The 23,954-nt window shown below is 43.4% G+C and overlaps 1 protein-coding gene across 1 annotated transcript in view; it reads left to right on the top strand.

Moving 5' to 3' along the window:
* Positions 1 to 23,954, top strand: part of LOC115093093 (lysozyme g-like) — a 69,498-nt gene that overhangs the window by 8,313 nt on the left and 37,231 nt on the right.

Below are 23,954 nucleotides of genomic sequence, written 5' to 3'. Positions count from 1 at the left end.
CCCGCTATCCCTGAGAACGAAGCCACCGCCAAGAGCGAAGAAATCGCCCAATATTTCCTCGCTAAAATCACCAACATCCTCCGCAGATTTCAACACCCATCTCCCTCAATTCCCCTTCCCCCCCCCTCTACCATCTGCCACCTCACCCACCCTCCAAACCCTCGACCTGACCTCCTCTAAAGAAGTGGAATCCATCCTCAATAAACTCAAACCAGCATCACACCCCTCGGACACCATTCCCACTAAATCTCTCCTCTCCATCCCAAATACTATTTCCAAACCCATCGCAGACATCATAAACTCCTCCCTCTCTTCTGGCTCTGTCCCAGATATGCTCAAGCAAGCAATTGTTAAGCCCCTCTTAAAAAAACCAACACTAGACCCTAAAGACCCCGCCAACTTCCGCCCCATCTCTAACCTGCCATTCCTCTCCAAAATTATGGAAAAGATTGTAAACATCCAACTCTCAGAATATCTGGAAAGTAATAATATTCTTCATCCAGCCCAATTCGGCTTCCGTAAATACCTCAACACGGAAACCCTCCTGCTTTCCCTCACAGATCACTTGCTCATAGGCATGGACCAAGGCAGCTGCTACCTCCTCGCCCTCCTCGACATCTCAGCGGCCTTCGACACCATCAACCACAACCACCTCATCAACCGCTTAACCGAAATAGGTATCTCCGGCCTAGCCCTGCTTTGGTTCAAATCCTACCTTTCTAACAGAAAGTTCTCCGTCAAGATAGGAAACGCCAACTCCACACTCTACCCCTTGTCCCAAGGCGTCCCCCAAGGCTCCTCTCTCTCCTCTACCCTTTTCAATATCTATCTCACTCCCCTATGTCACCTCCTCACTGACCTTGGCCTCAAATTCTACCTCTATGCAGATGACGTGCAAATCATCATTCCCATTCACAACTCCCTCTCAGATGCCCTTGCTTTCTGGAACACATGTCTTGCTAACATAAATGACTTCCTCTCCAACATCCACCTTGCACTAAACTCCTCTAAAACGGAGCTGCTCCTCATCTCTCCTCACCTCCCTCCTAAACCCCTGATCTCCAATGACCCAGCTTTCAACACCATAATGCCCCACACCACCGTAAGAGACCTTGGAGTAATCCTAGATCAACAACTCAATCTAAAAAAACAGATCAACACCACCCTCAAAGAAGGTTTCTTCAAGCTCAATATCCTGAAGAAACTCAGACCCCTCCTCCACTATCATGACTTCCGTACCGTCATCCAAGCCACCCTCTCATCAAAGCTCGACTACTGTAACGCCCTCCTCCTTGGTCTACCCTCCTCCACCACCAAACCCTTACAAATGTTCCAAAATGCTATCGCCAGGGTCATTACCAACTCACGGAAAGCCGATCACATCACTCCTATACTCAAAGAACTCCACTGGCTCCCCATTGCATCCCGAATTCTCTTTAAAACCTTAACCATAGTTCACAAATCCATCCACACATACAACTCTAACTGGCTAGATGAACCCTTTTGTCACATACGCTCCGAACGACCCACCCGTACTGTCAATAAAGGCACCCTCTCCATTCCCCCCTTAAAAAAAGCCCACCTTACTTCCACCAGGGATCGCGCCCTTTCCATTGCAGGCCCTAAGCAATGGAACGCCCTCCCCACCACACTCAGGCTGGAGCCATGTTACTCCAAGTTCAGAAAAAAACTCAAAACATGGCTCTTCCGACAAGCCTACCCTGACTAACCTCCCCCTCCCCCCCCCCCCTTGACCCCAACTTATTGCTCCTCCCCTTCCCCTACCAACCCCCGCCCTCCTGAACCCTCTCCTATACTTTCCTATAAGTAACCCACTTAAATTTGTATTCTTTCCTGTAAATAGCACGTTACAGCCTCAACTCCTGTAAATAATCTGCCTAAACTTGTATATAGTCCTCTAAATAGCTCGTTACAGTTTTAATGCTTTAATTTCTATGCCCCCTGCTCTATGTATAATCCTCCTTGTTTTCCCCTCCCTGTTGATTGTAATTTCTGCCTTTAGTTACAATGTGAACCGGTATGATGTTTGCATACTAATACCGGTATATAAAAGTTTTCAAATAAATAAATAAATAATGCTAATAATTGAAAAAAAACTCAAATGCAAGCTGATACAGACCACTCCACCGAGAAACCATGAAATCGCCCTTTTTGACACTAACCTACAAATCTGCCTAATATACTGCCCACCAAGCCTACTTGAACTAAACATCTCTCCTCTAATTGAGTTCCTAACCACACATTTAAATACATCAAAACCCACCATTGTACTAGGTGATTTCAACCTTCACATAGACAAAAAGCCTTTACCCAACACCTGCAAAACACTATTGGACTTTATGACTGCACTAGGTTTCACTCTAACAACTGACAAACCCACGCACAAAGCAGGTCACTCTCTTGACATATCATTCATCAACCACAGTCACTTAGAACACACGAAAACAGACTACACACCCATCCCCTGGTCAGATCACTTCCTCATAAAATCCACCCTGAAATTCATCGAACCTCCAACACCACAAGGAAAAAGTAAGCCCATTAAATTTAAATATCGACCACCCTATAACTCTGAAATGCTGAAAGACAAGTTAGAAGAAAAGCTAACAAAACTAGACTACTCCAACTGCTGCTCCGCAACCACAACATGGATGCAAACTACCAATAACCTAGCCGATGAGATAAACCCAACAAGATATATCAACGTCAAAGAACCTAAACAAACTAACTCCTGGCACAACGAAAAAATAAAAAGTCAAAAGGAACCTAAGAGAAAAAAATGGAGAAAAAATAAAAACACTGATAACTTAACCAAGTACAGAAAACACCTAGCCTATTACAAACAATTAATTCTCAATGCAAAAAAACAGTTCTACGACACTAAGATAGAGAAATATGCTAACAATCCTAGAACCTTATTTTCAATCGTAAGAGATCTCACTAATGACAAATCCAACTCCCCACAAAACCTACCAGCAAATAAATGCAATGAAATAGCAAATTTTTTCAGTGATAAGATCAAAAACCTAAAAACAAAAATTCCATATACAACAAAACAGGAAATCAAAATGAAAAAAAAGAGACGTTGAACAATGGAAGACATTTGATACGGTATCTGAAATGGAAATTGAGGCCATGCTAAAAAAAACTAAACCCCGCCCCTCATGCATGTGACACAATACTAACCACCGAAATAAAAAAAAATAGCCAATATAGTATCCCCAACATTAACAAAGATAGTGAATCTCTCGTTAGAGGAAGGAATCATGCCAGATAATCTAAAAGGGGCAATTGTTAAACCAATTTTAAAGAAAAAGAACAGCGACCCGCTTAATCTGAGCAATTACAGACCTGTATCTAACTTACCCCTAATTGCCAAATTAATCAAAAAAACTATACAAAAACAACTAGCAGAGCACTTAGATAATAATAACATCTTGTATCCATCACAACATGGCTTTAGAAAACACTATAGTACAGAAACACTACTACTAGCACTAACAGACAACATCATGAGAGGTTTTGACAATGGCAAACACTACATTTTAGTGATGCTGGACCTATCAGCAGCATTCGACACCGTAAATCACAAAATACTTTTAAACAGACTAGAGGAAATAGGACTAAGTTAAAATAACTATCAAATGGTTCAGATCATATCTAAGTAACAGATACTTCCAAGTGCAAATCGAAGACGTAATGTCAGAAAAGATACACCTACAAACAGGAGTACCACAGGGATCAGCTTTATCTGCTGCCTTTATGCCACCTACTAGCCGGGCTGGTCATAACACACTATATATACGCTGATGATATACAGCTAATACTTCCCATAGATGAAACTATTGAAAAAACATTAAATATCGCAAACATGTACCTTGACATCAACATAGAGAAAACAGAATTCCTACATCTAGAACGCAAAAAGACAGAGATCATTCAAAACACTATCACACTCAAAAACAACCAAAAGATAGAACTAGCGGAGAAAGTACGGAACCTAGGAGTTATAATTGACACTGAACTAAGCTTAAAACAACATATATCCTTAAAAGTTAGAGAAGGATACGCCAAACTTATGGTACTCACAAGACTCAAACCACTTCTAACGTCAAAGAACTTTCGCTCAATCCTACAAGCATTGATTTTTGCAAGCACAGACTACTGTAATGTGCTACTACTAGGCTTACCATACACCTCACTCAGACCACTACAAATTTTACAAAACACTGCTGCAAGAATTTTGACCGGCAAAAGTAAGAGAAACCACATCACCGAAACCCTAGCTGAGTTACACTGGTTACCTGTTGAGCAGAGAATACAATACAAAACACTTTGCATCATACATAAATTAATACATAGCAAAAAAGCAGAATGGCTTAACACAGCCCTCCGCGAACATGCACCAAACAGAAACCTGAGATCAGCGAATAAAGCACTCCTTACTATCCCATCAATTAAGACAGCAAGACTAACTCAAGTAAGAGAGAGCACTATCCTTGGCAGGACCAACACTGTGGAACACCATGCCACTAGAGTTAAGGTTGCAAAAAGACAACAAAACCTTCAGAAAAGGCTTAAAAACTTGGCTTTTCAAGCAAGCTTACCAAACAGAGGAGGGGAAACAGTGAGGCAGGCGAAGTGAGAGGTATGAACGAATAAAGTATGTAGCCATATTTCTAGCTGTTTCTACTCTACCTTCTCGTTCCTCACCAGAAGAGAAGATGACACTTATAAAGTTAGAATTGTGTTTTAAACTGATACAATACTGTCCAGGAGTTATCACAAATCAAATATTTCACTAAGAAAACATGTACCGAATCAAAATTACGGCACGTGTGTAAATTAATAGATCTCAGCATCCTTATTTTATGTGCCCTATTGTAAACCGTTGTGACGGATCCCTTCTTAACGACTGTATAGAAAAGTTTAAAATAAATAAATAAATATAGAGCGCTATACAGCGCCTATACAGTATCCTGGGTGCGCTGGTACCTATCATTTGAAATGTCATTCCACCAGGAAAGTGGATGGTTCTCCTACAGACCTCGCTGCCTTGAGCACCCGGCTGGACATCCAAGCCGGAAGTCCGAGGTTGCAGCTTGGACATCCAGCCTGGGCGCTCAAGGCAGGGGGAAGGCCCAAGAACGTCTGTCGGCATTGAAGCAAGTACCACACACTAGTTACTCACCAAAATACTCTCTTCATGTGCAGCTCCTTCTCCAGTTCCAGGGACTGGCCTGCAGCGGGCCGGTGCCGTCAGCCTCTGGGTCGCCCGGGGCCCCGTAGTGCGAGTCCGAGTAGCTGGAGCGAGGGCCGACGTGCCGCTGGTCAAAGCCCATACCACTGTACCGCTTGCTGTCGTAGCTGGTCAGGGCGTGGCGTGCGTTCATGCAGCTTCCCGCTGCCTTGAGTGCCTGCCTGGACGTCCAAGTTGGGCACTCAAGGCAGCGGGAAGGTGCATGAACGCACGCCGTGACCTCGGACGTCCAGCCGGGTGCTCAGGTCGCGACGTGCATTCATGCACCATCCCGCTGCCTGCAGGGCCGCTTCTGCCCAGATCCACAGTCCAACTCGGCAGGAGCGTCCCTTTTGCCTCTACATCAGTAGGGTTCGTGCTAACGTGGCAGCTGCACACGGCGTCCGGGCCAGGACGGCTCCCGATTCCAGCTTTCTTTCCCTCGGCTGAGCGGGACAATCCAGGCTGTGGCTCGTGGATTCGACGCTTCGAGGACTCAGTCTCTGTTTCTAGCACTGGGGTGCGCCTTTCTGTACGGGCTTGTTGTCGTAGCCGGTTAGGGCGCGGAGTGCGTTCAGGCAGCGGGAAGGTGCATGAACACACACCGCGACCTGAGCACCCAGCTGGACGTCCGAGGTCACGGCGTAGGGTGTGTAGGGATAGGGCCTGATACAGGAGCTCGTGCCCACTGCAAGTCAGCGGCGACAAGGAGCCCAGACCCACGAGAAGACCAAAGGAGCCCCCAGAAACAGTGTCCGTTCTTCCCTATGGAACCGAAGTACTCTGAGGTTAAGCGCGGTGGTGCCAGGTTGGGTTACTTTTTTCCCCCTTGTGCGAGAAGCATTTTTTTTCTGTGGATTGGGTTGGTTTGGGACTGGGCGGCTAAGTTAATTAAATATATCACCGCTAATTGAGTTTCTTACCACACACTTAAACATCTCTAAACCAACCATAGTGCTAGGAGATTTTAATCTTCACATGGACGCCCACCCTTTAACAAATGCATGCCAAACACTATTAGACACTATGACAGCATTAGGCTTCTCACTAATAACCAACACATAAAGCTGGACATTCACTGGACCTCACCTTTATTAACCACAGCTGTTTAAAACACTGTAAAACTGAATACACACAAATTCCATGGTCTGACCACTTCCTTATTCATTCCGTTGTAAAATTCCTTAAACCTCAAATCAAACAAAATCATAAACCTATAGAATTTAAATACAGACCACCTTTCAATACCGAAAAACTAAACGACTAACTGATATTGACTACAACAACTGTAATTCTGCCACAGAAACATGGTTAGAAACAACCAAAAAAATAGCTGACGAAATAAACCCCATCAAATCAATACAGGAAAAAGAACCAAGCCAAAAAAACCCCTGGCACAATGTAAAAGATGCAAAAAGGACCCTCAGATCAATGGAAAAAAGATGGAGAAAACACAAAACTACCGATAACCTAACCAAATACAGAAAACAGCTAGCTCTTTACAAACATTTAATACTCAATGCTAAGAGAATATTTCAGCAGTAAAATGGAAAAATTTGCGAACAATCCAAGAACACTATTCTCAATAGTTTCGAACCTAACCAGTGACAAGCAAGAATCACCACAAAACCTACCAGAAGCAAAATGTAATGAGATTGACAAAATTACTAAATTAAGAGAAACTTCCAAATGCTGCCAACCAAGAAATCAAAATGCAAAAAAGAGATGTCAACCAATGGACATCATTCACTGAGATATCTGAAATGGAAGTGGAACAAATGCTAAAAAATGTAAACCCCGCCCCACACAAAATTGACTCAATACCTACTATTGAACTTAAGAAATCAGCTAACACAGTCACCCATACACTGACTAAAATCATAAACCTATCCCTTGAAGGAACAATGCCAGATATACTGAAAGGAGCAATGATAAAACCAATCATTAAGAAAAAAAACAGTGATCCCCCTTATCCTGAACAACTATAGGCCAGTATCGAATCTTCCCTTATTAGCTAAACTAATTGAGAAAACAGTACAGAAACAGCTAGCCGAACACCTAGATGACAATAACATACTGTATCCATCGCAACACGGATTTCGAAAACACTACAGCACGGAGACATTGCTCCTCTCTCTAACAGATAACATTCTAAGAGGTTTTGATAGCGGTAAACACTATATTCTAATAATGCTCGACCTATCGGCAGCCTTCGACACAGTTAACCACAAAATACTACTAAATAGACTAGAAGAAATCGGACTACAAGGCAAAACATTAAACTGGTTCAGCTCATATCTAAAAAACAGGTTTTTCCAAGTTCAAATCAATAACACATTATCAGAAAAAATCAACCTCAAAACAGGGGAACCGCAGGGATCAGCCCTGTCTGCGACCCTTTTTAACATATACGTGCTGCCATTATGCCACTTACTGGCAGGACTAGGAATTATACATTACATTTATGCTGACGATATCCAACTAATTCTAACTATAGATGACACAATAGAGAAAACATTAAAGCTAGCTAACATGTACCTAAGCATTATAAAACAACTACTGACACAAATGGAACTTGTTATTAATATTGATAAAACAGAATTTCTACACCTAGAACGGAAAAATACTGAAACCAGCCAAACCTCAATCCTCAAAGACAACCAGAAAATTGAACTAGCTGGAAAAGTACGTAACCTTGGAATAATAATGGACCCTGAAATCAATCTAAAACAGCACATATCACTAAAAGTAAAGGAAGGATACGCAAAACTCATGGTACTCAGTAGTGGTTTTAGTTTTCTAACTCAAAACGATTTCCGAACAATTCTACAGGCACTAATTTTCTCCAGCACGGATTACTGTAATGCCCTGCTGCTAGGACTACCAAATACTACGTTAAGACCACTTCAAATACTTCAGAACACAGCAGCTAGAATACTAACCGGAAAAAGGAGGAGGGACCACATAACCGAAACCCTAGCGGAACTACATTGGTTACCGATTGAACACAGAATTAAATACAAAACCCTATGTACCATCCATAAACTAATTCATGATGAGAAATCAGACTGGCTAAACACAGCATTACGGGTACACGTCCCACACAGAAATCTTCGATCAGCAAATAAAGCACTCCTAACCATCCAGTCAGTTAAAACAGCAAGACTAACCCAAGTGAGGGAAAGGGCCTTATCATTAGCAGGACCCACAATTTGGAACACAATGCCTCCAGAGATCAGATTACAAAGTGATCTCAAGGCATTTAAGAAAAGTTTAAAAACATGGCTTTTTAAACAGGCATTTTACAAGGAGACGGGAGAATAGAAATTATTCAGGAATAAGCAGATAAACACCGACACACAGTACCAAAATGGCGCCGGCCGTAGACAACACGATTCGACTGCAGGAGGTCGTTCCGGACCCCCGCTGGACTTTTGGCAAGTCTTGTGGGGGTCAGGAGGCCCCCCCAAGCTGGCCAAAAGTTCCTGGGGGTCCAGCGGGGGTCTGGGAGCGATCTCCTACGCTCCTGACCTCGGGGGACAAAAAACAAAATGGCGCCGGCGCTACCTTTGACCTGTCATATGACAAGGCAAAGGTAGCGCCGGCGCCATTTCTACAAGCACCGGAGGTCCGAGAGTAAAAGATCACACCGGGACCCTTCCTCTGGACCCCAGGTAATTTAAGGCATTTTGGGGGGGGGTTCGGGAGGGTGGGGGACTTATTTTAAAGGGTCGGGGTGGGTTTTAGGGATGTTTTAGTGTGCCGGTTTTCGATTTACACGATTTTCACGATATTTAAAAAAACCCAAACGGCGACGATCCGATTCCCTCCCCCTCCCAGCCGAAATCGATCGTTAAGACGATCGATCACACAATTCACATCTCTAGTAAGGATGCGTAAAACCGGATACTGAATCGCAGGTTAAAAACCGTGGCTGCACTTTACTGTATCGGCCTGTAAGTTTGTACCTGAGGCAATGGAGGGTAAAGTGATTTGCCCAAGGTCACAAGGAGCAACAGCAGGACTCAAACCCTGGTCTCCTGGTTTGTAGCCCACTGCTCTAACCACTAAGCTATTCCTCCTCCATAACAGACTACAAAGTAAATATAGCAAAACCTACTACACCAGGACAGATTAACATTAAGCAATGTGAGGTCAAAAATTAGTTTTTTTTTGTCCTCCAAGATGGAGGATTTCCCTGTCTTTGTTCACTGATATTAGTTGCCATATTGTGAAACACCCCAAAACTAACCAGATCAGGAAGAGAATGTGTGTATCCCAAAAGCTAAAGTATTTTGTATTATCTTTTTTATAAATGCCTTTTTTTTTTTTTTTTGTTTGCTAATTTTGTAATCAGTCTAGCACTTTTTGTTAGATGGAATAGAAACACTTTTTATATAAATAAATCCATGAAGGCCTAGACAATTGCCAAATGTTTCAGCACTCAGCTTTTGCTGAAACCACTTGTGCTATACATTTACTGATAAAGCCAAGTAAGAGTTAAATCTTAACTCTTACTATGCCTGCTGATCCCAAGCAAGTAGCAGTCTTATCACCATTTTGTGCTCAGTACTGCTCGGGACCTTGAAGCTTTGCAAGTTTCATGTTAGAAGGGAGGGCTGGGAGGAAACTGTGTAAGATGTATCAGGCTGCTTCTACCTAACATCCCACAAACCTGCATTTTCTTTATGCAGTACTGTGTGTTATCTTAGCAAAAATATGCAGCACTCCCTATAATAGTGAGGGCCGTGAAAAGAAATGTGAAAACCTGGTTATTTAAGAGAGAGCTTATAGCAGTGCTGGCTGAGTCATGGCTCTTATCATATTGTTTTATGTATCTGCTTATCTTTTAATTGGCAAGATTCGTTTATAATTAGTTTTAGCTTTCTATTCTATGTATTTACAGTTTATTTTATATTGAAGTGATGTATTTATTCTCTTAATCATGTAAACCATTGTGAAAGTTTTTCCTAAACGGCGGTCTAGAAAACCTGTTAAATGAAGCAAGAACCATTTCTTAAGACTGCATACAATTATAACTATGACAGTATTTTTCTCTCATAAGACATAATTATACACACTAATAACTAGTTGGTTTTTTGGTTTTTTTTGTTAAGCAGGGTCACCTTTATTTGGGGGCCTAAAGAGGGATTTTTCCCTCCTTAGGCCCCCAGCTTTCTCCCTTTATAGCCCTACCATTGTGGTGACATGCATATTTCCCAGGTAGGGTTGCAACTGGCTCCATATTTTCAGCACAGGCTAGTCCAGTTCTGGTTTTACCCCACTGCATGCATGGACTTACTGTTTTTTGTATTCACTAAGAAAAGTGAAAAAGAGGAATCTGAACTACAAGTCTCAGCATGTGATGAGGTAAAGCCTGGACCGGATCAACCCTTCTTGAAAATTTGGAGCCAGTTGGCAACTCTAGCCACAAGCCTACCTGTAAAGAGCTTGGCAGGCAAGGGAGGCATTTATTAAGACAGACAAAGGGAAGACCAGGTGAGGAGAAATATTTGGAAGACTATGAGCACACATAGTGTGGGTGGTAAAATTCTAGAAGCAGATCTAGATATTGTGGTTCAGAAAGGCAAGGTTCTATCCCAGTTTCATGACTGGGATAGAACCTTGCCTACCTATAAGCTCTTCAGAAGGGACAGGTAGCACCTTACAAAAAATATATATTAAAACAACCAATGAAGGGGTATGGCGGAAAGGAGCGAGAGCTGTGAGTCACCTTGGGGGGGAAAAGGGCGGTGTCATGTCCATCTACCTTGGAATTATCTACATACCTATGGCACAGACAGATTTGGATAGCAATCTAGTCCTAATTATGTATCGCCCAGAATGGAGGCGGGAGATATGGTAGACATGTACATTTCTTATATCTTTTGAGGTATGTACAAGAAGCATATCTTTTCAGAGTAAAGAATGCTGTAGGGCTAAGGGTGACAGTAGGAGGCACTAAGGAGTAACTTCAGGAAATATGTCTTTACTGTGAGTGTTGGTTGCATAGAATAATCTCCCATTAGAGGTGGTGGAGCCAAAATCTGTAGCGGAATTCAAGAAAGCATTGGATAAGCACAGAGGATCAGTAGTTGTAAAGAAATGAGGGGAAAGCCAGAGATCAAATGGGAACCATGGCAAAGTAGTAGAAATAAAAACAAAACCCCACTCTCTTCCATATAATCATGAGGTAAAGTGTTTGATTAGTATTCCAATCAAATGTTTCTCCTACCCTCAGTTTTAAATACCTATGTACGCAGTAGATGCTGTAGAAATGACCTTCATACTAGGCGTCATCTGTTTGTGCTATCACACTTAATACTCAGCCTTATATATAATCATTGGTCATATTGCAATCACAGTTCATGTTTTTTTATTACTGAATATTTTCTTATTTTGTTTTTATTTTCTTTGCAATTAAAGTCTGTGAATATATACAATTCTTCTCTACATTTCTCAAATGAGAAAGCCACAAAAGGAACTTTAATTTTTTAAGGCTTGAAAGAACACTGTAGAATGTCATGAGAAGCCCGCTGTAGATCTAAGTTATTCTACGGCGTTCTTTCAAGCCTTAAAATTAAGGTAAGTATTAAGTGTCTTTATTTGCCTTCATCGTTTGTTTCTGTGTAGCCCATAGGAGGGGCATGTGGGCTTTCTTTGGGACCTGGTATGCTTGCCCTTGGAATACCAACTCTCGGCATTTCTTTTGCAGGGCGGATAAGTCTCCCCTCATCTCCAGGTCTCTCATATGGCAAAGCACCGTACTCTGTTCTTTGGGTGGAATCCCTTTTTCTACATTGCCACACAGAAAACAGAATGCAAAGCTCAGGATGCGCTCAGCTTTTTATAACCAGTGTCGCCAGCCAATTAGTTAATACCATAGGACAGTGGTCCTCCTGTTCAATATCGCTATTTTATCTGTCATGAGAAGGCTTGGGAATGCATTATTTATTTATTTATTTTTAATTTTTATATACCGGAATTCCTGTATGCAATACAAATCAATCCGGTTTACAAGTAACGAAAAGGTTGCCCTGGTCTTGGGGTTAGACCGGGGTTTTTTTTACATGGAGCACAGAACAATAACTAACTAATCAACCATTGAACATTATTTCAGGGAATATTGAAAGTAACAATAAAATTTAACAAATTTAAATATAACATAATAACAAATAAACTTAATTATCCATTATAATAAACTTAATTATCCATTTCATTACAGTGTCTTAATTAATGAAACTTAATTATCCATTTCATTACAGTGTCTGTGGGGCTCATTGTTCCGTTTCTACATGCAGATTTACTCCATGGGCAGTGTCTGAACTTGTGCAGCGGAAGCACAAGGAGCATGCTAAGAGACAGATGTCAAAACTGTTGAAACTTTAAAAATCAGCTTCAAGGTGCTGCCCCAAGAATACACAGAGGTCCAAATTTAGTACAGACAATTTTAAGTTTATTTAATATTGAAAGCCAATCATATAAGACCTCTGGAAGACCCAGAGTGAGAGCTCCATCTTTTTAAAGCTCTCCCTGCATGTCTCAGCATTTGTCAGTGAGTGCTGACTTTTTTTATAGGTAAAACATACCATGATCCCTAAGAGGACTTCATAGAGCAGGGGTCAGGAACCTTTTGGCTGAGAGCCATGAACGCCACATATTTTAAAATGTAATTCCATGAGAGCCATACAATATGTTTAAAACTAAATACAAGTAAATGTGTGCATTTTATGTAAGATCACACTTTTAAAGTACAATAAGTCTCTGAAAATATTACACTAGGCCTTAAGACACCAATACGTCTCCTATTAGGAAAATAGACCAAGTCAGGCTGCTATAGAGTCCTACACACCAGCAGAAAACCTCACCTGAATCACGTGCTGTCCCTCACCTAACAGAATAAAGAGACCAAAATGCATAACAAGAAGCATGCAGAAAAAACTGAATTGGAAACTGCAACAAGCCAGAGTCTCTGTATGCAGTGTAACAAAGGAAAAAAGATGGTCCAAGGAAGCAAACCGGTAACCGATCCAATGTGACGAACAACAGAAGAATGAAAGGATGGATCGGTAAAAATGGACTTTTATTGGAACTTGCCCGACTCTGGCCGAGTTTCGCTCTGCCGAGCTGCCTCAGGGGCTTGTTGAGCCAGAAACTTGGCTCTATATACTTGTGCTGATTTCCTAGGATGAAGGAATATGAGTGCAGTGTTTGTCAGAGCAGTATGTGACCGGTGCAAGTTCAACAAAGAATTGCTTCAATACTGTTCACACAAGTGATTGATGAATTACAAGTGACAAGCCCGGATTCGGTGTGTTCACTCATATTCCTTCATCCTAGGAAATCAGCACAAGTATATAGAGCCAAGTTTCTGGCTCAACAAGCCCCTGAGGCAGCTCGGCAGAGCGAAACTCGGCCAGAGTCGGGCAAGTTCCAATAAAAGTCCATTTTTACCGATCCATCCTTTCATTCTACAAAGGAAAAAAAGAAACATCACCCATCCTTATAAAACAAATCAAGAAATATAAAATCATCAGCAGTAAAACTGTACTAACAAGAACATATTTCGAAACAGTTGACGAGTGGAATATCCAATAATTAAAAACTCCATATAAAACATTTCCAGATACCAACAAAATATTTCAAAATAGCAGACCCAGTAATGAAAAATAAGGATACAAAAATTTTTTTGCTCTGCATACCTGGGAACGTTTGATATCCAGGTGTCCTGAGATTGTTCTGAATTAGCAGGAGGAGGGTGGTTTGCTTGGAACTTTCTCTTCTCTGTCACATACCAGCGCTCTCTCTCACACTGGCTCTCAATGACACACCTATACACACATGCTCTCAGTACTCACATATACATGTTTTTTCTCTCTCACTTATATATAAGAGAGAGAGAAATATATAAGTGAGAGACAGCATGTGATACACACATGCTGTCTATCTTTTCACGCTTACACACACACACAGGCTTTCAATCACATAAATACATGCTGTCTTTTTCTCTCACACACAGACTCTCATTCACATGCTTACAAACATGTCCTCTCTTTCTCTCATTTACACACAGGCTGTCAATCACATACTCACATGCTCCCTCACCTAAATCAGCTCTCAATCACACAGACACACATGATCTCTCTTTTACTTATACACACAGGCTCTTAATCATACATACACATGATTTCTCTCACACAAAGGATCTCAATCATACACACATACTCTTTCACACAAACAGGTTTTCAATCACAAACTTACACATACAGGTTCCCAATGGTAAACTTACATTCATGCTCTCTCTCACAGGCAGGCTCTCAATCAGACATACTCTCTTTCACATATACTGGCTCTCAATCATTCACATACATGCAATCTCTCATTCAAACACACATGCTTGCTCGCTCATTCACTCTCTATCTCTCTCTCTCCCCCCACCCCGGGAACTCGCAGCAGCCTCCTCCCAACGCTAACCTCCTTCATTTTCAGCCCTCGTGGAGGCGGAGTCCCATCGGCCGCAGTTGAAGCTCTTCATTTTCCTCCGAGCCGCGCTGCAGTCTTTTCGTCGGACCGACGCAGACCACACTAGCGTGGCCTCTTCTTGCCGCGCACGCACCCGATGCTCTCCACTTCCTCTTCCGGGCCGCGGGGGGCAGGAAGAAGAGAGCACGCCGGTGCCGCTGACTCCAGCTATTCTGCTGCGTTCCGCCCGGGCTGACAGCATTTTAAGCCCGGGCGGAGGAGGACCGGGGAGCAGCTGGGTCAGCGGGGGACTAGAAAGTGTGGCGACACTTGTCTGCGAGCCAGATGCAGCCCTCAAAAGAGCCATATCTGGCTCGCGAGCCATGTGTTCCCGACTCCTGTCATAGAGTATCAGGTACCATGTGTCCTGTGTCCAAATCAGACAAACTGTGTCTAAGATACCCTGGTCCCGCCTCCCATATTGAGATCCAATTAGGCCTAGCGGAGATGTCTGCTGATTACTTTTAGTAGATCTTTGTTCTGTCACTCTTTCCAGTCTTTTGATCAGACTCTTAATCTCATGGGGATCTCCAGTTACACTGGGCCCCTCAAGTTGAGACAGTATTCTGTGAGAACATGGCCTGGTCCATGTGTTCGTTGTGATCTCATGACCCTCCTTCATATCTGAATAGGTCTGAATTCATTCCAGATGTCTCCCAGAAGCCATTCAAGCTCAGGTCAGTCTGAGTTCCTTGTATGCCAGAAGTTAGTTAGGCCAGAGACAGCAAAGGATTCTGGATAAGCTGAGTGAGCCAAAGTTGCATAGAATAATGTTAGGCTTCCCATATCTCAAAACCCTCCTTCCCATGCTTCAGTTACAACTTGGGCCTCCTTCACCTGTGTTCCAAAAAGCTTGCCAGCCCCACAGCAGAATTTTTAAGAGGGATTTTCAGCACATTGCTGAACCCCAACCCTCCGCCTCCCTCCTTCTCTTCCTTATCAATTCTTTTCAGTAAAATACCTTATCTGCAAGTGGCCACAACAGGGCTGGATGAGAAGGGTAGATGATAGTGGCAACCCCTCGCCCTGGCCTAGGCTAGCTACCGAGCAGAGAAAAATAACAAAAGGCAAGCAGTACCTACCAAAATTAAACAATTTCCAACCTACAGTCTGTTTTCTGTTCTGTTTCTGTTTGCTTTTGGTTTTTAATTCCATCTTTGCCCCCTTACTCCTTCTCTTTTAAAACTTATTTTCCCTTCTTCCTCATTTCTTCTGGTCTTTATCCTTTTCTTCATTTTGTGCATGCCTTTTATCCTATCTCTCCACTAACTTTTCACCCCCATCTCAGCCTGTACTTTCTCATTCTGCCTCCCAGGCTTATCTCCACTCACCTCTTAGGTCCCTCTTCCACCTCAAAGTTCCCATAGCCCTCTCTTCCATCACCCCCTCATGCCATATTCCCAGAGCTGGTACTGAAGTCTGTAAACAGTTTAGTCACGCGCTCAGTCTCCACTCAAAGCCTGACCCTTCTGCAGCACTAGCTCCCTCTTCGGTTGCTTCTCACCCTGTGGCCCTCCTTCATGCCTCTGGCCCCTGTCCTTTTTGGTGGAGGATGTTGCCACTAATGCAGCAGGCTCAAAATACTGCAGATCTGCCGGGCTGGGGCAGGGGAGAGGCGTCGTCTTGTTCTGTCTAGTCTTCACTGTCTCTACCACACCTAGCTTCATTGGCTTCTCTTCTTGGCTGCCCCAGTTCTGTTTTTCTACCTCCTTCATCCGTGATGGCTGGGACTGAAGGCTCTGCTTTCTCCCTCTCAGTCTGGTGAGGGCTTGTATTGCCCTCCCCAGAGAGCTGTGGCACATGACCCTGCAAAGTAGGAGTTTTTCATCAATAGCAAGAGCCTTGGCAGGTCTGTCGTAGGGTATTATAGGGGAAAAGGCAGCAACAAGGATTCAAAATGCCTTTTTAGTCGGGGAGAAAAACACCCTACTATAAAAGATCAGGAATTGCTGACAAGGAAGGCCAACATGTTTGAAAATTTTACAAACACCTTTTCTCATCTTTGCAATCTTTAGTGTCCATCACTGAATGACAACTGTCCTGCCCATTAAAATACAGCATTGACGCCTCACCAGGCAAGATACACTTTCCATCTAATATTCGACCCCTGCACGGTTTTCATGGTGAACGCATCAACAGAGGACATGGAGCTGCACAGAAAGGGTCTTGCTCTTATACCGATGCTGCAGGACTCTGTTGTACAAGACATCTCTGGACAGCTTGGGGGCAGAGCTCAGGTTGTTTACAGAGCATCGAGGGTTCCTCTGCTTTCAAGCATGCCCCGAATAGCCTTTTCAAGTTGAGCGGAATTAGTCATGTGCCGTTGCTTCCTGGAATCCCACCCCCATCCCTGCCGCCGTTACCAACAATGACACAATACGATTTGCATAATGCTCTTTGAGTGGATAGAAATGGCCATAGCCATACAAGCGTAAACTTAAACCTAACATACAGAAATACTTTATGCAAACGTAACATTAACTTTTATAAGAGACCAGCCTACACCCCCACCAGCAAAGACTTCATGCTGTTATCCCCCACTCGCTGCCGTTTTATCCTGGTGAGGCAGCAGCCCTCCAAACTTCCTCTCCATGAAGGTAGTACCCACTGGCGTCCCGCTCTGTGAATGCTGCTGCTCTGTGCAGCATGCCACTGCCTCGCCAACCCCCTTGGCCGTCCTGGCAGGCCATGCCTATTTTATTTACACCAAGCCTCTATTTGGACACTTCCAGACTGGCCACAGTCTCGGTCTGCCCTATTGCCCCCTGCTTATTAATAGGCTGACCAATATCGCCTCATTTCATATGCCCCCATAAGATTCCACTTACGTATAATCTTTGGCGTCTGGACCCTTCCCCCCCCCCCCCCTAAACACCAAAGCATCCCCCCATGTACTGGTGAGGGCTCTGCTATAGTAGGGACCAGTAACTACTTGCCTGGTCCCTACCCCCCACCTAACCCCACTAGTGCTTCTGTGGCCATTTGCAAGGAGAGGATAAAGAGATCTGTGCCAACCTCAGAAAGGTGAACCCCATCTGGCCTGTACAATCCCACGCAGCCAGCAGATAAGTCCTCGTGTATAACTTTACCCCCATGGCCTGTACCCAAGATTCCACTTTGTTTAGTCTCACATGGATAGGAGAGGAGTGAAATCCTGCAAAGGCATGGAAAAGAGCAGGTGAAAATTAAACACCAGCCAAAGGGCCTTGATGAATGCTAAATCCTTTGATGCTAATATGAGGTCAATGTGTTTGACTGAGACAAGATCATTATCACCTAAATGCATGCTGAGCAGGAAATGGGAGTGTGCAGTGACAAGAGCAGAGCCCTTTGAGGCTGCAGTTGTGAGGCCCAGGATGAGAATTGATGTTATGATGCCCATAACACCCAGAACTGACATCTGTCTTGCAAAGAATTCCTCACGTTTCCTATAACCCTGGACACACACAAACCCCTGGCTCGCTCCTTCCTCATTATTCAGACACACATCACATAAACGGCACCAGGTCAGGACTCTGAAACAGATGCTGCTACTCTGCTTTAGTACTCCGTCCTGAAAGTTACACACATGGTTTTCTGTGAGAGGTGGTTGCGTGGCTTTCTCTCTGTTCCTGCCCATTCTCCAGCTCTACACTGTGGGGGAAAATGGTGAGAGGGCATCATGGTTATTTGCAGGCTTTTAACGACATGGGGGGGGGGGGTGAAGCCAGTGATGGGTGTAGAGAACAGCACAGATAAGAGTAACACAGATTTCCTATAAGGAGGAAGTAACTTAACCTTTGCAGTAAATTAGTTACCCCTGGGAGCATGAATGCACACACATTTCCCTTCTCTCGTAGTGCATGCGTGCACCTGGTGGTGCCACCTTCTACAGCCACCCACTAAATATCACTACTTCTCTAGCCCCTCTTTTTAAAACAGCAACAGTATCTCTTCTCTTTATAATATCCTTACTCAACTTCTCATCCTCGGTGTGTTTTTATTAAATGATCCCTCATAATGGATCTAGAACTGTTCGAAGATAACTACATACTAAACTACACCCCCATGCCGCCTGTCTTTCCAACTCCAACTACGCCAGTGGTGGATCCGCACCAGTCTATGCCCTTAAACATGCCAGCTAACATGCCCAGAAGTACCATTGAAACTCAGGTAAACCCAACCCGCCCACATTCCCGTGCTTTATCAATTCTGAATAGTTCAAACTTGGAGGCCTCCTCTGCCATAAAAAGAAACTTGAGGGAACTCTTGAGAGTTTCAAACATTGTCACTGGAATAATAATAAAGGGCATGTGCATGAATGGATACACTAAGTGGGGCTATATTGCTATCTTTATCAAATTAACTCTCCCTATTAAGGAGATGGGTAACTGCACCCAACTTTCAAGGTCTCTTCTAATCTTAGTAAACAGAGGAATATAAATCTCTATACAGCTTTGAAAAGTCCTTGGACACCCTGAAACCCATATGTGCCATCTGAAGCCCGTCTATCCCCTGGATGTTTTGTCCTCCCTCCCTCTCTAACATAATTTAGGATTTGGAATAATTGACCGTATACTCTTGGCAATGATTCGTATTTGATAAATATTTTGTTGCATCATTTGCATAAGGATATTTTGTGAGGCTCTCCATCTATTTGAATTCCATGTATCATCTGGGATATCCTAACAGCTTGAGCAGGTGGCTCCATTACCAGATCGAATAATAAAGGGGAGAGGACACCCCTGTCTTGTCCCCCTTTCTATCCCAAAAGAATCTGAGAACTCCCCCTGACACTTTTCTCTCACCCTTGGCCCAGTATAAAGTGCCCTTATCCAAGAAATTAAGAGCTCTGCAAAGTCCAAATATACTGCAAACATGAAGGGTCATGACACTCTGTCAAATGCTTTATCCACATCAGTAGATAGTATGGCTACTCCCATTCTTTTTACTCACTGTATGCAAAAGCTTAAATAATCGCCTCGAGCTATTGGTGGAAAGCCATCCCTTTATGTATCCAATTTGATCTGGATGGATTAAAGCGGGCATAGAATCTTCCAGCCTAAGCTGCAGTATTTTCGCCAGAAGTTTTTTTTTTTTTTTTTTTTTTTATATTCGCTTTTATTAAAGAGATTGGCCTGGGGGGGGGTGCTCTTCCACCAGAGTCTGGAATGGTCGCATAAACGTGGCACTCTCTCTCTCTCCCCCGGAACAAAAAGCAGCCGACCAAATCATTTTTGAGGGCAAATACCAACAATGTGCAATGGATTTCTTGGGTTATGCGCAAGTCTGTCACTACTGAAACATTATTGCACACTAAAATAATCCATTTAACCAAATCTCTTATTTGAAACTTATTGTGAACATGCTGATAAGATGCAGGGAATCATATCCAAAATTTACACTCTATTAAATTCACCATACACTTTTCCACATCACAGCGTGGCCTAAAGATTATGGGGCAGTACTAAGTGAAGATGACCTTTATAAAAAAAAAAGTTAAAAACCTGGTTATTCAAACAAGCATACTCTTAATCCCTTCCTTGTCTCTTCCGACCTCCCAGTCTCCTTTACTCCAGTTTCCATAACCACAACTATTTAACCCTTTCACTACCTAACTTACCTATAGCCATCTCTGGTAAACCCCCAACTATGTTTCATTGTCACTTCAATCTGCTTCAACAGCTAATGCCTTTGACTGTCGTACAGTTGTGTAAATATATTATGTAATATAGTTGCTATCGCAACAAAGTCTTAAGTTTTTTGTTTTTTTTTTTTTTGGTTCCTGTATTCTTCCTGCTAAGACTTTGTCTTGGCCCCTTAGACCATTCCTCTCTCTCATCCAGTTCCTTATGATTCCCTGTTAATTGTAACTTTTTTACTCTTCCTTTCTCTCTTTTTAGTTTTTGACTCCCCAGTTGTATGTGAACCAATGTGATATTCATTTGAATGTCGGTATATAAAAGTTATAAATAAATAAATAATGATTGGGACATAGAGCATTTTGCTGTCTTATAAAACACTATCTCAGCAGCTATTCAGGAGCATTGCTATAAAATCTTATGTAGATGGCATCTAACCTCGGTCAGAATTCATGCCGTGTTTCCCAATGCAACAGATAGGTGCTGGAGGAATTGTGGGCAACCAGGCACATATGTATACATTTGGTGGTCCTGTCCTAAGGTGGTACCCTTTTGGGAGTCTATCAAAGGTTGGTTAGCTGACTGTCAGGTCGATCCAGTAAGGCCGCGGTAGAAACAGTGCGGCAGTGTCAGGCGCACCCTTCCTCCCCGCACGCACAGTTCTCTTCACTAACTCCCCGATACTCTCCTCTAATCGCATGCAAATGCATGCCGCGGCTTTAAAGCGGTAGGGAAGGGTTATGCCTGCGTAACCCATTTTACTGTATAGGCGCTTAATACAGCGCCTATTCAGTAACCTGGGTGCGCTGGTGCCTGTCATTTCAAATGACATTTGAAATGACAGGCACCAGGAAGTGTAAAAAAAAAACAAACCAAAAATATGTAAAAACATGAGTGTTAAAAAATTTTTTTTTTAAATACCTGTCACTTTCATGCGGTCATCCAGGCAGCGGCGTGGGTCCAGGCGGGCGGCGGCAGGAGCCGGGTGTTCGATCGAGGCCGCGGGCAGGTAGGCGCGTGTTCGATTGGGCAGGCGCGGCAGCAGGATCCGGGGGGGCGGGTGGGCGCGTGTTCAAACGAGGCCGGGTCGCACAGGCGCGCATTAATTCAGGCGGAGGGAGCCGGGTGGTCGTGCATTCATCCAGGCAGAGGGAACCGTGGGCCGTTTTCGCCACCGGTTCCCTCTGCCTGGATGAATGGCCGTGCGATTTCAGCGCTGAAGGCAGTCACATGCCGTGGTCACGGCATGTGAACACACACATACTATTCAATACACGAATAAGGTTATTTGTTAAATTTGTTAAATATTATTGTTACTCTCAATGTTCCTTGTAATAATGTTCAATGGTTGATTGTTATTGTTCAATGTTCTATGTTAAAAAAAACCCAAGTCTAACCTCCCAGACCAGGGCAACCTTTTCGTTACTTGTAAACCGGATTGATTTGTATTGCATACAGGAATTCCGGTATATAAATAAATAATAAATATAGTACTCGATGGGAAATCTATCTGGTCCAGGGCGCTTACCTCCCGCCATCACTTTCATTGCACGGTTTAGCTCCTCATCTGTTATAGGAGCTATCAGACCTGCATTATCCTCTTGAAGAAAACATCCCAGACCCAGAGGTTCTGAAAATGCCGCCAGCTGGTGTAGGTTGGGCCTTTATAAAAGGTAGAAAAATGTGCCGTGATCTGCTTGTCTATGTCCGCAGGCAAATGCTTTTATATTATCCTGTTTATCCCTAATCCCATAAATAGTTGTCGTCCCTGACCTTGATTTAATCAGTTTTGCTAAAAGAGATCCTGCTTCCTCCCCCCACCCTGCCATGTTCATACCATTTTTGTTTAGAATATTTCCAAGCCTTTTCTGTCCTCTGTTTCCAGTTGCTTTTAATTTATCCCTTACTAGCGTGAGTTCACTCAGACTTTTAATGCAGCCCTCCAATTTGTTTCTGTTCCAGTGTTTTTTAATTTGGCTTTCCAGCTCTCTTTGTTTCTGCTTCCTCTGGCGATTTAACATAACTTGCATGTGAGAGAATAATCCCTCTTACCACCAGCTTGAGGGCCTCCCATCTCAAAGTAGGACTGCAGCCCTCAGCAGGATTATGTAGCTCATACTCTTGTATGACTGCTTTCAGTTTTTCAGTGAAAATTCCCCTCTTCGCCCCCCAGCAGAGAAGTATTTAGCCTCCATGGCGTGAAGGTCTCCTGATATTGATGCAAATCAAACATAACAGGCGCTGCATGGTGAGCTGAAATTGTGTAAGACAAAATATCCGCATCAAAACTAGATACGGCGAATTACTACTTCTGTAAGGGGTTATCTATATGACTATAAGTATGAGGCCTGGGGGAGAAAAAGGCATAGTAACGACTACTACTATTGCGTTCCCTCTAGACATCTACTAACTAAAATAATCTCACAAAATCAGTAACGCCCCCTCCAGTCTCACAACTGGATTTTGTACTTCCAGACCTGTCAACTGAGGGGTTCACACACCAATTCCAATCTCTGCCAATACCCAAATTTGTAGTATCGTACCCCCACCAGTACTTGTTGCAATTCCTTTTAGAAATCTGCTTGCCCACTATTAGGGCCATACACAGCCATAAACGTCATTGTCTTACCATACAGGCTCCCTTCTAAAATTACAACTCAGCCCTCAGGGTCACCTTGATCTGTTTACCTGTATGGGTGCATCTTTATGGAGCCAAATGCGCACCCCCCTTCTATCAGGCCGATACAGTAAAAAACATGGGAGAGCGGGCAAGTGCCCGCTCTCTCAGCGCACGCACAGGACAGTAAATAAATTTATTTAACTAGGCCCGGCGGTAAAAAGAGGCACTAGGGACACTAGCGCGTCCCTAGCGCCTCTTTTCGGACAGGAGCGACTGCTGTCAGCGGGTTTAACAGCCGCCGCTCAATTTTGCTGGCGTCTGTTCTCGAGCCCGCTGACAGCCACGGGTTCGGAAACCGGATGCCGGCAAAATTGAGCTTCCAGTTTTCAAGCCGCGGGTCTATTTCAATTTTTTTTTTTTTTTACTTTTTTAAACTCTCGGGACCTCAGACTTAATATCGCCATGATATTAAGTCGGAGGGTGCACAGAAAAGCAGCTTTTCTGGCACTTTCCCGGTGCCCGGAGAAATTAGCACCTACCTTTTGGATAGGCGCTAATTTCTGAAAGTAAAATGTGCAGCCAAGCTGCACATTTTTACTTACTGAATCGCGCGGGAATACCTAATAGGGCCATCAACATGCATTTGCATGTTGTGGGCGCTATTAGGTTCGGGGGGGGGGGGGTTGGATGCGTGTTTTGGACGCGCTATTACCCCTTACTGAATAAGGGGTAAAGCTGGCACGTCAAACGCGCGTCCAAATGCCGGCTAACAGTGCCCTTCGCCGGAGCACACTGTACTGTATCGGCCTGTATGAGAGGAGTAAGAAGCTGCGTATACCTGCCCCACCCAGGATCTTTTTAGTTTCTCATGTTCCCTTGCTACATACAAATTTAACATATAGAGCAAATTGTGAACCCTTTACACTTACCC

This window comes from Rhinatrema bivittatum, chromosome 5 (assembly GCF_901001135.1).
Source record: "Rhinatrema bivittatum chromosome 5, aRhiBiv1.1, whole genome shotgun sequence".
In the NCBI taxonomy this organism is placed as follows: Eukaryota; Metazoa; Chordata; class Amphibia; order Gymnophiona; family Rhinatrematidae; genus Rhinatrema; species Rhinatrema bivittatum.
This window is presented reverse-complemented; position numbering and strand designations above follow the sequence as displayed.